Genomic DNA, 13,762 nt, shown 5'->3' with positions numbered 1-13,762 from the left:
TAAACAGCCTTGCTTAAAGGGTGCTCTTGAACATTACGGCCTGAGGAGCGCGGCCTTTCTTCACATGCAGGGAAAATTCCCTTTGTGCACAGTACAGCAGTACATTTTGCTGTACCCAGAATAATGTGCTGCATAGCTAAATAATTAGAAGGTCTAAAAAAGGTTAGACCAATTGCATTGCAAATGCTTGTCTAATTTAGTGTTTGATTTTTCTTGTGTTCTTTTCGCTTTAATACAGTTTAAATGATGCATAAAAACTTTACACGTTGCCTCCAAGTTAAGCCTGACTGCTTGTATGCCAAGCTCCCAGAGGTTTAAGCACACTTTAATTTTGTGATTTACCCTGGTAAGTATTGTGGCTGTTGCTTGACGAGTTCCACTCCCCCTCAAACAACAACCCAATTTCTCACAGCACTAAAATTTAATATTTATCTTATACAGCAATTCCTGAGGTCTTCACAGTCTGTCTCATGGTGCAATAACAGCCGTCTGTCCCCACTTGGCAGCCTGTGAGATAAAGCAGATCAAGGCAAAGTGTGCCCTAGTACAACTCAAACTCTCTTTCCTGAGAGGTGTCAATCATGAGCTAATACTGAGAAGGGTTAAATAAGCACTGGGCAGGGCCAGATGCTATCTTCCTTTCCCTTGGGTGTGGTTTCCTCGGTCGTCTGCCTGCTTGCCTTTGCCGGCAGTGGACAATGGAATCATACCAGCATATCATCACCAGTGTTCGGTCACCGGTTCCAAGTTCTGGGCAGGGTTTGAGTTGTGGTAATTGCTTTGAGCAGTCTGTGGATGAGATGTAAAATAAAGGGGCTACTGGACCCTCTCGGATCTGGCGTCAGCTTCTATCTCCGGTTTTCACACCAGGGACCACTGGACTCGATCTCGTGCAACTCAACACACCACATAATTACTTTTGTTCAACAGACAAATCCGAACACCCACGTGAATTCTCTTCACATGGAAAAGCTCTTACAGCGACTTTGTTGATATTTCTAATCACCTGGAAGATGTGCTGTCTCTCGCAAGACAATTGTAGGTTCAAGACGACATCAAGCAGCAGCATAGGCTGACCACGTTATCGCCTTACCTCTCCTTTTTCACTGTGCCCATAATGCTCCCTTTTTTCAAAGTCAGATTTTTGTCATGTCAGGGCCCAGATTTCTCAATTACACATGTGGAGATATCAGTCTTGGTCTCTTTGACGAACCAAGGCCTCCTTGGCCCTGGCACTTTCATTAGAGTTTTATGCTGCAAGCCATACACCACTCGATAAGCAGTAACTCAATCCAACAGAACCCATCAAACACATAAATAAACACCATTGGCATCAGCATCATAACTCAATAGTACACCTGTGCCTCAACTTGATCCTGTGCCTTAAACCAAGACAGTTCATGACCTTAGCATTAAACCCAAATCTACTGGCTTTGCCAATGTTTGTTAGCTCTTGCGGCCCCAAGAACTGCCAAAAGCAGTGCCAAAAACAAAATATAAACAAATGAGCACTCTTTACTTTCTGCAAGGATCCGAGACATTGCCTAAAGAGGCAATAACTAAAAGCACACAGATTTTAAACATGTCATGTTCAGTATTGTATTTTAAATCTCTTTTTTTGCATCGCCCTGTGATTTATCAACAGGTTTCTTGTTCATGTATACACTTGGAAACCATCATATCATGACAGTTTGTTGTATATATAATTTCGGTTAACCCCTTCAGTGCCCGCCCCTTTCCCCACCCTGTGCCGGCCGTTGTATTAGCGGGCGGGGTTTATGACGAGCTGGTCTCGTCATGGGCACAGCGCGACCGCGGCCCATGACGAGACCAGCTCGTCACGGGCATTGAAGAGGTTAAAAATGTTCTGCTAATGTTGCGCTTATTATGGGTTCTTAACTTCAGTGGTGTCAATTTTGTTTTGTTACACGGGTCAAGGTCATGTGAGACCACTTCCTGGAAAGATTCACAGCTAAAAGTCATAAGGTGTCACTTCCTGTGATGTCACTAAGATCAAAATGTGTGATGTTACTTCAGGTAACACAACATTTGGATAAACTGTTATCCATGCCAGGAGGAAGGCCTTTTCTGCACTAAAGGCACAACTTTGGAACTCTCTTTCGCTTCATAGCTGCCTCAACGAGGGCTACCACAAATTCAGAAAGATTCCCACCCAATTTCCTCATCTGATTGTTAATTGAATGCATGCTTCTGACATCAGGATTAATAAAACAAGCAAAGCGTGTTTAGAAGGAATATCCTCAATGCCAGCCAGCAACAAAATGATAGACAGGGCTTGGGATAGTAAATGGTTAGTAAATGTAACTAAAGGACAAATATAATAAAAACAAATGTAAAAAGGACTGAATGAATGTTATTTTTCATCAATATGAGGTCACTCACATCCATGAGCTGCACTGTACAAACACAAAAGACACAAATTAAAAAACTGAGTAAAAGCCACTGCCTAAATTGGTGGACTGTGGCTCACTGCAAGATAATAGGTAAAGAGAATGTGAAATATATTCCACAAAAACTGCTCTATCGATGTTATGCACTTGCCATACTTTCACCATGAACAGTAAGGACTTCTGGAACAACACAGTCAAACAGAAATGAACATTAGCCTCCAAAGATGTGTTTATTAAAAGTGCTAGCCTAACCTAGATTCCACCCACTCTTTAGACGAATAAACATGTAGTTCCATGGGTATCATTCAAGAACACTGGTTGCCAACAATTTGCAAAGAAGCAGACCATGACATTTTGTTAGTATACCTGAAATGTTAACATAGTGCTGATTTTGGATCCTGCTGAACATTGGTAGGGAAATAGAATACCTGGGCGTAATGGAAGGTATTGCAGTGATTGAAGCCTGGTATGGCTGAAGGGCAGCAGCAGAGACAGGCCTGTAGGATCACATTTATTAAGCCGAGCTGAGGGCCGGTTGACGGCTTGCACTGTAGGTACTAAGCTGCAAGGATCTTCTACCACAAGAGAGCCAAGGGCGCACATTACTCGGTGAAGAGTGATGTAACCTACAGAATGCTAGAAGGACTGGTGGGTTCTACTGGAGTGAGGAGGGACTGCAGAAGGTCAGTGCGGATGATGCGGCTACGGGGAGTGCAGCTGGAACAAGCAGAAATCAGCAGCACAGCAGTGAACGTGTTCAGGAAGAGTCTGTTTGTGGGAGAGTTGTTTCTATGCAACCTGAGGAGGGGTGAGATGGAGTCTGATAGTATTTCGAGTTCAAATAATTGACTGCTTTGATTAATCAAAATCATATCAGTCAGTTACATTTGATGTAGGATCATGAAAGAAGCAACGATCTTCCAATCATTTCAGTTCAGTTCAGTTATCTACTATAGTCTTAAGTTGAAATGGACGAGCCCTGGCCCTCAAAACTGAAAATAAAAATAGTCGTAGGACCACCGTGCTTTCCATACAAACATGAAAAGGTCAAGCAACTAAATACAGAATGCTATAAATAGATGATGCATAATGCTTCATGGTTTCAAATGTGAAACCATTTCTAGTTTTAATATACTGGTTTTAAACCTGGACTCATAAATTTAACAAATCGAAGAATTGGAATGCCGGCCGGCATGTCCTGTCTCTTTACAGTTTCTAAAGCCCAATCTTCAAAAACATGGCAGCACATCCATCTTTTTGGCGTAGTCACAAGAATAGATGCCATGTGCTAGACTTTCACATAGTGAGCACAAAATCTGCATTGATTCTACCAGCTTTGTCATATCTCACCAAGACCGAAAAGACCAAAGCGTAAGCCAAAGAGCTGCAGTTTCAACCACAGTGAGACTGCAACAGAGCAAATGTTTTTTCGGGGGATCTATTATATACAAGTGTACTACTGGTCTACCACAGGTGGGGGCAGAAGCAATGTGGGGGCACATGCGGGGGTGGCAATAACACGGAGCACAGGTGGAGGAAATCAGACGACACAGCAAAGTGGAGTGCTGGGGGAGAAACACATGGGTGAGAAAACAACTGGGACGAAACTACAAAAGGGAGCGCCTAATGGAGGGTTTGAAGAGAACCGACGAAAGTACAAAAGGGCACGCACCATGAAGGGGTTGAAGAGAACCGAACGGGCGACAGAGAGTAACACAGAGTGCAGGGGGTGAAAGGGACACATGAGAGACAGCTGGAAAACACAGATGTACATCCATGAACTGTTTAACCCAGAAGAAAAAAGTAGTGCTTGAAAAGCAAGCAGAGGCATAGAAGTCAGTAAAACAAAAGGGTTGGTAAAGAAGCTATGCACCATGGGTGGCACAAACACAAGATTGACAAGCTAGGACATCAATAAGAAGCAAGCACATGAGACTGAGAGGAAAGCCAACCCACGGTAAGCAATGAAGGGGCTACAAGCATATATTTGGTAGGCCCACAATATCTCACAACAAGCACTGCTTTTGGTGTATAGTAAGTGATACCTAAAAATACAGGTCAAATAACGAGATCAAAAGGAGGCGTCATGTTAGAACAAGGCACAAAGGAGACACTTAGGACCAGGAACCCCATTGCGTCTGCTTTGTTTTATACTTGTCTGCACCACCAGCAGAGTGGACCAGAGCAAACCTTCCTGTGAGCCGAGAGGGCCAGACAGATAGCTAGAGACAGAATTTCGAACCATAACGCCAAGCGCTATTATAATTATAGCTATTGTGTCAATGAATGTAGGGGATACATCTAGGGTAACTACTCAAAATATTATGAGGCCCCCTGCAGAGCAGCCCAGTTTATGATATTTTTGGGCAGGTGCCGGGTGGGAATCTCTTGAGCCAATATTGGAGGGACTAAAGGTCAGTGCATCTTGGTCAATTAAACAGTATCCAAAAGTCCGATATGTACTTGTGTGAAAAAGATAGTGGTGTACCTAACTTCATCTGGTGGTATGGAGTAATGCTTGTGTGTGACTCAAATACTTCCTTAAAACAAGGGATTTGGCCCAAACCCATGAGGGGGAAAAGTAGGTAGACTCATTGTCTAGCTGACAGTTTCTAAGTCGCTTTTAGGCAGATCCAAAGGTAACAGACAGTAACGTTCAGAGAATGTTACATACTTGATATGAACAGGTGCAGCAAAACAGAAGCCTGGGTTGTGGCCCAACACAGCACAACAACAGCATGCACTGGAGAGCTACGATATGTATAGGGGGTATATAAGTTTCTAACACATGGACATTACGGAAAATAAGAATGTTTTGCTCTGTTATTGTTTCGAGGGATGAGTTACTACCAGCACCCCTCTTTGGTAGACGTGAAGGCTGAAGATGGACTTTGTGGAATACACAATGGATTCCTCTAAAAGAAAGTGATAGTTTGCTGGGCATGTGATATGAACATCAGATCTGTTTGACCTGAAAGCAATTAAGAGGGTCACATGCGTTAATCACTCCTCTAGCACAAATGATTACTGGGCTGTGCTCATCTACACAAGAGCAAAGCCTTGAACGCCACTGTGTGCTCATCGCCAGTCATTAGGTGCTCCTGTGATCACAACTGCTATGTGTAGGCAATGAAGAGAGATGTCATGAGAGGTATCACAATTATTTGTGCAAAAAGATACTTGGGAGTATAGGCAATATTCAGGTTGATGCAGATTGGGTGGATTTGTCAGATTACAGCTTCTCCCCTACACAGCTGACTTCAGACAAACATAGCAAACACAACAAGATGATGGACGGAGAGTTGAAACTTTTCAAACACTCACCCCCAAACACAGATCAGGGTTAATCCATTCTTATTTTACTCGCCACGTCACCCCAGTTTGGAACCAATCATGTGCAAATCAATCTTGACCCTGCTCCTCATGCGAACAGTCCAGCCCGAACTGCTAGGCCAGGTCCTTTTATTTTGGGATGTTTCTTCAGACAGACATAGCACACCTCTTCTTGCCTGACAGAAATATACAACTAAAAACATTCAGAAGACTGTGTAAAAGTGTGTAAAGAAAGTGTAACATTCAGAAGACTGTGTAAAAGTGTGCAAAGAAAGTGTATCTGTTGGGATGGTAGTGGCATGAGCTATTGTGGTACCCTTCTGAGAACCAAAGAGAAGATATTGTTATTGCTGAGGTAACAATTAAGCATTGGAAAAGCAACAGGTCTGGCTTTAGCTGGCAACCTATTGGCTTTGTCAATGCTTGTTTTGTTATGGTCTCTGTAAAACTTGTTGAGCTGCAGGGCCCACGACCAGCACAAAAAGAAAATGGCTAAAAGCTCAAATATTTCTTCAGTCTCAAAAGCACACTGCCATATTTGTTCCTGTCACTGAAGGGAACTACTTTGTGTGTGGGTGTGCTCAGAATATCATCACTCATATTGAAGTTAGTCAATGGTCAAAGTGGGCTGAACCACTGCCCCTTGCTGTAAACTGTAATTGGCGGAAGAAAAATGTGAATGATAACAGACCAATGAATAAAGAGGAATGGGTGAAAGCTCCTTTGAGTTAGCACATTATATGCATAATTTTAGTAAAATCTAATGGTTTAGATAATGCTGCTATACCTGAAAATGGTAAAGAAGAAACTAAAGGTAAAAGCTCATCTCACACACAACTACAAGGTGAGGGTTCATTACTGCAAACAGGGATAGTTTTACTTCCAAGACGGTCTACAGTTGTTGACAAGTCAGCGTGTACCATGCCAGGACTACAAGAAGTGGCGTTATGAACCCCCTTTAGCAGCTTGAGTGAGGGGGAAGGCATTTCTGATTAACATAAACCATTTTAATGTATGTTTTTACGTCTTTTAACTTTGATCGGAGATGGTTGGTCTCCTATCAGAAGCACATAAATACCACTGCAAGAGGGTAGTGTGAGAGAGTTTTGTATGTTTGGGGAACAAATGGAACAAGAGAACATGGAAGGAAGTGGGGGGATAATGAATGAATGGATGAAAAAAAGGATTGTTGGATGGATTCAAGAAAGGATCAATGGATGGAGAGCTGGACAGAGAAAAAGCAGGAAGGATGAAGAAAGGAAAGAAAATGGAAAAAATACAGAAATAATGATTGAGAGAAGGAAGGAAAAAGACTGAAAGAAAAAATGTAGGAAAGGAAGGAAATGTCTTAATTTCGTTTGGGGACGGTTATCACCTGAATGACTCAGTATTGTCACCTGTGTGCCATGGGCCCCACTGCAAGGAAGGAATGGGCACACAGGATGCTGTTTGAATTATACAATACAGCAATAATCAGACTTCTGTGAGCCCCTCAGGCCTCTGAGCTCCACTGCTTCTGCCCCTACGGGAGCTACACCCGTTGAAGCTCTGCGGGCATCACTGGTCTCAACTGCTGGCTCATTGCAATTTGAGATATGGTTTAAGTGTGGGGGGGGGGGGTATTTGATTCTGGCTACAAGGTATGTGGTAATGCACCGTGACAATTTTCAGCAAAAGAAAACATTTACACTAAGCCACCCTCCTCTTCCCCCGCCCACCTACACACAGTCACTGAGAGAGAGAGAGACCGAGAGGGAAAAAGAGAGCGCTCTCAGCGACGGCCAGTCCACCTAGAGTGCGGAAAACTCTCAAATCTCTGCGTTGACCCCATGCTCTTTCTGGAAAACAATTATACGTTATTTGTTCAGAAAAAAACGCATGCTCAAACCTCGCAGGAAAAAGACACTCACGAAATGTAAAGTCGGTGGCCTGCGCGCTGCTTAGAGTTTAGGTTCAGAGTTGTGTTAGTCATCACAGACTGCGAGACAGCCATTTATTTTTATAGAGTTTCGTACAATAAGAATTGCGGATCTAGAACAGCACCTGCCAGCCTGCATTGCCACACTACATTCACGCGCAGCAAAGAGAACACGCGTTGCGCAGCGCGCTATTGCTCAATTTAGCTGTTAAAATACTTCCAACTTTGCATTTCAGTAACACGTAACTGCAACATGCAAGCACCGGGCATTGCTTCAGCAACATAAAATTATTATTTTTTAAACTGCCAGCTGACTCCGTGTGCTTATAAAGCTCTGCATAACACCACCAGACTTTCATTGTAGCACAGAGGAGCACAGCAGAAATAAACACACAGCAGCAAGTTGTGACGTATGAGAAATAATGGACAGCGTCTGCATCAGAGGCGCAACTAGAGCCAAATTTCGGGGGGGGGGGGGCTGAACAAACATTTCGGGGGGGGGCTGATCTTTAAGCAATAGGCAGAGTGGAGCTGCAGGGGCTCTTAGAGGGGGTGAAACAACCACGAGGCCTCATTAACATGCAAATGGTCTTTTAAAGACCTGTGAAGTGCTCGGGTACGGCTGCTTTTTTGCCCGGGAAGGTGTCTCATCCCGGGCTGCCACACGCGACGGGGGGGGGGCTGAAGCCCTTTGAGTCCAATGGGTGTTGCGCGCCTGGTCTGCATAAACGTCCCTATAAAATAAAGATAAAAACTATTTGTAGTAAATAACTTACTTGTTAAGCTTTAGCAAAGGATGTCACAGATTCCGCAGATTTAAGGAGTCAATCGTGAGCTTTGAAGGATTATGCAGCCCTGCCTTGCGTGTGACTGCCACTTCTCATGCCCATTTAGAAGCAAGGCACTCGGCCAGCCCCTTCCTGTTCCTCTGCTATTTGCTGACAGCATGCCCTCTGGCTGCATTCCAAGCCCCGCCTTGCTGCACGTTCGCGGAAAGTAAACCCTACACGGTGGCAAGCCTTGCAATCTTTAAACCATTAAGCAGGATACTTGAACAGGTAATACATACAGATAAAAGAGCTGCCGACTTTGTAATTGGGGAACCGGGTTCGAGTCCCAACGTCGGCTCACCGTCCGGTAATTCTTGGCACATCATTTAATCTCCCCGTGCTTAAAAAATGAACGTGACCTTGTGTAATATAACTGGTGCTCTTGTAAAGTGTTCCCGCGCCCTTTGGCTGAGTTCGCGATATATGAAACCACTAAAACAATGCAGGAGTGTTCAGAAACAATTCCTTGAAATACTGTACGCAGTTACCTCTTAGAAAGCATGCATCAGCTGGCGTGACTCTTGGAATTCTGACCCTCATGCCAACATTTTGGATTTGCTGCCAACCTGGCTTGCCTGCCTTATCCCTGCCCCAGGCGCGGTGCTAAAAGTTTGAATGACTTCCCTATTTTTCCAATTACAAGATACCTGTAAAATACTTTACCTCTATGTCTCTCGTCCTCATTTTAGTCATTGCTTAAGAGTTGATCCACCTCACTGAGACAGGAAAACTACAGGAAAGCTGAAAATGAAAACCCACCCACCAGGCTGGGTGCCATAAATAGGCTTTTATTCCCAGCATCCTCCTGTTTTGTTCCTGTCTGGACTGAGAGGAGGACTGCAGGAGAAGGAAGAGATAATGTAAGGCTGCCGGGGGGGGGGGGGGGGGGGGGGGGGGGGGGGGGGTTGCGCAGCGGCCCCCCCCTAAGAGGGCGGCCGCCTTAGTGCCACAGGAAGGCACAGGGGTGGGAGGTCTAGTCCCTGGGTCGCACCAGGGGAGACCCCAGCAGATGGCTGCTTCCGGCGGGGGCGGGGAGGAGACAGGGGTATTTATACTGTCTCCGCCCCCTCCTCGCCTCTTGTCCTCTCGTTCGCCTTGCCTACCTCGCCACATTGATCGGTCGTCGCCACATTTATCGGTCGTCGTCTCCAGCGGCATCGGTCGTTGTCCTCGCCTCGTCGCTGCGATCCCGGCCCCGCCGTCATCTTACTGACCACAGGAACAACAGTGAGTCTTGCTACACCCACTCCGCCCCGGCCCTGTCCCTGGCCAGTACCAGGTCGACGGGGCCCTGTGGCTCGGCTGGCCACGGGCGGGGGGGGGCGCAAGATGGTCCATGGTGGCTTGATAGGACGACGCTGCGGTCATCGTAATGAGCGTCTGCAGCGGTGTAGCGGGGACGTAGCGCGATTAAAGCCGCCATGGGGGCGCGCGGAAATGGGCGCGAAAGAGTAGCAGGATTCAATTTTGAGAGCTTCTAAGCCCACGCGGCGGCCACGAAGAGATAAGGGTTTGAGGGGTTTTACATGCAAAGCTTCTAAGTCAGGGTTGCTTAATGGTTAGAGTATGTTACTTCTGCATACTGGGGCTTCCTTTCAGCTCACCCCCGCCGCTTCGAACTAGGGTTTTGCGGGCACGAGTGCCAGGGTTCGATCCCCGTGGCCGCGTCCACACCCGGTGACCCTGGGCAAATCACTTATCTCCCCGGGCCTGAATACGTAATGTAGTTACGATGCTATGTCCAGCGCTCCAGGACCTGCGTGTCGAGATCCCGTGGGCGATGGGGTCCGCTGGCTGCACCGCCGACTCGGTGCAGGAGACCAGGTCTCAGGGTTCGAGCCTCGCGGCCGCGTCCATACCGGGTGATTCTGGGGCATAAGAACTTAACCACCCCGTGCCTGTCAGGTAATGGATATGCGGTGCTATGTACAGCGCTCCAGGTCCCGCGGGTCGAGATCTCCGTGGGCGATTAGGTCCGCCGGCCGCACTGCCGACCTGGTGCAGGAAACCAGGGTTCGAGCCCCGGGGCCACGTCCACGCCCGGTGATTCTGGGTTAATCACTTTATCTCCCCGGGTCTGAGTATGTAATGCAAGTACGATGCTATGCACAGCCTCCAGGACCTGCGGGTCGAGTCACGCTATGAAAAAGGATTTAAAGGAGGACAGTATTTAGTGTGGTCGCATAATTCGAGCCTCGCGGTCGCCCCCAATATGTAGCATGATTTGAGGAAGCAGGTCCCCCCCCCCCATCACGCTGCTTGCGCGACTGCTGAGGGTGCGGGGGGCCAGGATCTGGGCACCGCGTAGTCACGCCCGCACCCTCCCTCGTGTTCCCGCTTTCATTTATGAGCCACCGTCACGGGGGAGGTGGGGTTGCGGGATCACCGGCAGACATGCTTCGCTCTCCTCTGCGCCGGTGGCGGTTCAGCCCAGCATCACGTGACTCGGGGCTATGGCTTGCTTAATCTTCCCGAAGGCGCCCAGCGCCGAGAGACCCTCGCGGGGGTGGTTTGAGATTGGCAATGTGTGGGCACCCGGTGATTTGGGGCTAATTTTGTATATTCATATACCTAATAGAGTATGGACATGCATTGCCAGAGAACCAGGTTTGAGCGCTTCCTAAACCTTGTTGTTAATTGCGCCCGGGTGGTCGCATTATAAAAAAAAAAAGCGCTTACTTTTACGGGAGGGGGCCTCATCTAGCTTGTCCCGGCCTGGGGGGGGGGGCGCGCTCTAGGATCGGCGGGCCTATCGCGGGCGGTGCACGTGCCCCGGAGCTGGAACGCCCCAAGTTTGCTCTGGCGCTGCCCCCCCTCCCCCTCCCCCCCCGCCCATAGGCTTTTCCTCCTCCCATGCGCCCTGGAGTCGCGCACACAGGTACCACCAGGCCACAGCCGCTCCCACGGGGGGGTGGTGCGGGGCGGCCCCCAACAACTGAATGGGTCCCCCGCCCCTCTGTGAAACTGCAAGCGCGCTGCGGGTGTACGGGGGAATGCATTGCAGGCCAAAGAACCAGGGAGTTTCTTAAAAAAAATAATTTTTTTTTTTTATTATACTCACCTCTCCATTCTCTCTCATAGATCGTGCCAGGTGTCCGGTAGACCGACGGGACCCGCTCGCTACTGGACAAGGGTGTAAGTGGCGCAATGGGACTGGGAAGGGACACGGAGAGCAAGGTCGCGGGTCGAGTTCGCGCCAATATATCCCAGCACCAAAGCCTCGGAGTCGCACTGTTGCTTACGTGTGCAAAAGCTGGGCTGCGAGGGAATGTCGTGTACGGGCCGACCGTGGTCCTGGCAGCTGGGGCTCTCTTCGGCCCGGTTCGCAGGGTTCGGGTTCTGGAACTGCGCACACGTTAGAGTAGCGCCAACGTGACCAGGCGACCAGGGTTCGAGTCCCGGGGGGCGGAAAATAAGATCAGGCACAACCTCCCCGGGGCGCCCTGCCCGCGCAGGTGGCATAACTGCTGCGGAGGTGCTTAATTTTACTGGAGGGTGCCCCATCGAGCTTTACCTGGTATGGGGGGGGCGCTCGCTCTAGGTGCGGCGGGCCACACGCGGGCGGTACACGTGTCCCGGAGCCGGGACTCCCCGAGTTCCTCGGGCGCTGCCGCCCCAAGGCTTGCTTCCTCCCTCCTCCTCTCAACAGCGGCGCGCGGTGGCCTCCCCCCACTGGGCGGCGAAGCAAGGTATGGCTCCAGGGTCCGCACACATATATTATCGGGCCGCAGCCGCTCCCACGGGGGGCAGTGCGGGTCGGCGGGGGGGCAGGCCCCAACAATTTCTAGGGTGCCTTCTCTCCCCCCCCCCCCATGTATCCCACTGTGTCGCGGGTGTACGGAGTTGCAATGCAGGCCAAAGAATCATGGAGTTTCTTTATAAAAAAAAAAAACTGTTGTAACCTCTCCATTCTCTCTCTTAGATCGTGCCAGGTGTCCGGCAGACCGGTGGGACTCGCTCGCTACTGGACGGATATCTTTAGCGCTGGGCGCACGATTGTTTTCCCTCGGCATCGCTCTCATATGCAGTCGCTAGTCTTGTGGTGATTTCAGGGCACTGTGTGAAAGTTAAGCAGGGTTGGGCACGGTTAGTACTTGGATCGGAGGCCTGTTTTGTGTCTTGGCGGGTATAGGTTGGGACCATTCTGATCGGTTGGCGTTGTATGTACTGCGTGAAGCCCTGCCCCTTGGCCACAGCACTGCCGTTTCTCCGCGAGAGTGTGAGAGTTTTACAGCATTTTAGTCATGTTATGGAGACGAGCATAGTTGAGTAGACTGCCTCAAGTCTTTAGTTTTGACTAGGCACTTTTTAAGAACTCTGCTTCTTGTGTGTGAGATGATTTTCATCTGGCAAGGAAATATATGGAAAGGGCCTTTAGGGGACTACATTTTCTGATTGGCACGAATTAGAAATAACCTTGAGGAGGAAGGTAGGGGTCATGTATATCATTGCCTTGTTTTTTGTGAAATGTGATATATGGCTTAATGAAACTGTAACGCCCTGAACGTCTCAGGATCGTTTAACAGACACGCCAATGAGGACGCAACCACTTGTGAAGGGTTAGTTCTTTTAATGAAGGCAAATAAAATACAAAGAACAAACAAAAGTTATAGTCACTGGAATCCTCCAGGCTAAGTACGTTACCAGCCCACAGCACGGATGGTCCTAACCGTCCTCTGCATATACGCCGATCCCGGCGTATGCCAACAGAGGGCAGAAATGAAATGGCCGACAATGCCAATCGGTAGGCTGTGAGGGGCACGAAGAGTGTTGGGGAGAATCGAGGAGTCAGGGAAACACCCAGCCGGGGTCTCTACCTGAAGGGAGCAGCCGCTCAACCTCTTCCTCAGACTGCACCGGGACGCGGAGTCACCTCCTGGTGATGCGTCACCGATACCCCAATCACAAGCAAGAAGACTGAATCGAGAGCAGCCGCTCGATCGATCCTGTGGACTTCCGAGTCTGTAACGCGGCAAACACCTCCTGGTGTGCGTTACAGCTGGCAGTCCCTGTGTCTCTGGTCGGGCTGGGAGTTACGACTCCAACCAGCAAAAGCGCCACTGCGCTTGGACTCAGCCGAGTCAAAAAGCGAAGCTCAATGGTTGACCGGTAGAGCTTCCGGGTCCTTCACAGGTGACGATGGGGCAAGACACGGCCCAGGGAGTAACGACTCGACCTACCTCCGTTCTTGCCTTACTGGAGCACCACTCCGGAACACTGCTCTTCACGAAGCAGGTACGTCGGTGTAAACACAATATCCGACAGCCTTG

At 48.6% G+C, this 13,762-nt stretch overlaps 1 protein-coding gene across 1 annotated transcript in view; it reads right to left on the bottom strand.

Moving 5' to 3' along the window:
- Positions 1–8,878, bottom strand: part of SQOR (sulfide quinone oxidoreductase) — a 199,970-nt gene extending 191,092 nt beyond the window's left edge. The window contains exon 1 of the mRNA XM_085644239.1: positions 8,439–8,878. The gene's annotated coding sequence lies outside the window, so the exon portion shown is untranslated. The remainder of the gene's footprint in view (positions 1–8,438) is intronic.
- Between the last annotated feature and the right edge of the window lie 4,884 nt (positions 8,879–13,762).

This window comes from Triturus cristatus, chromosome 3_1 (assembly GCF_964204655.1).
Source record: "Triturus cristatus chromosome 3_1, aTriCri1.1, whole genome shotgun sequence".
NCBI classification, from domain to species: domain Eukaryota; kingdom Metazoa; phylum Chordata; class Amphibia; order Caudata; family Salamandridae; genus Triturus; species Triturus cristatus.
Note: the sequence above shows the minus strand (reverse complement) of the source record. Positions and strands in the feature narration are given on the sequence as shown.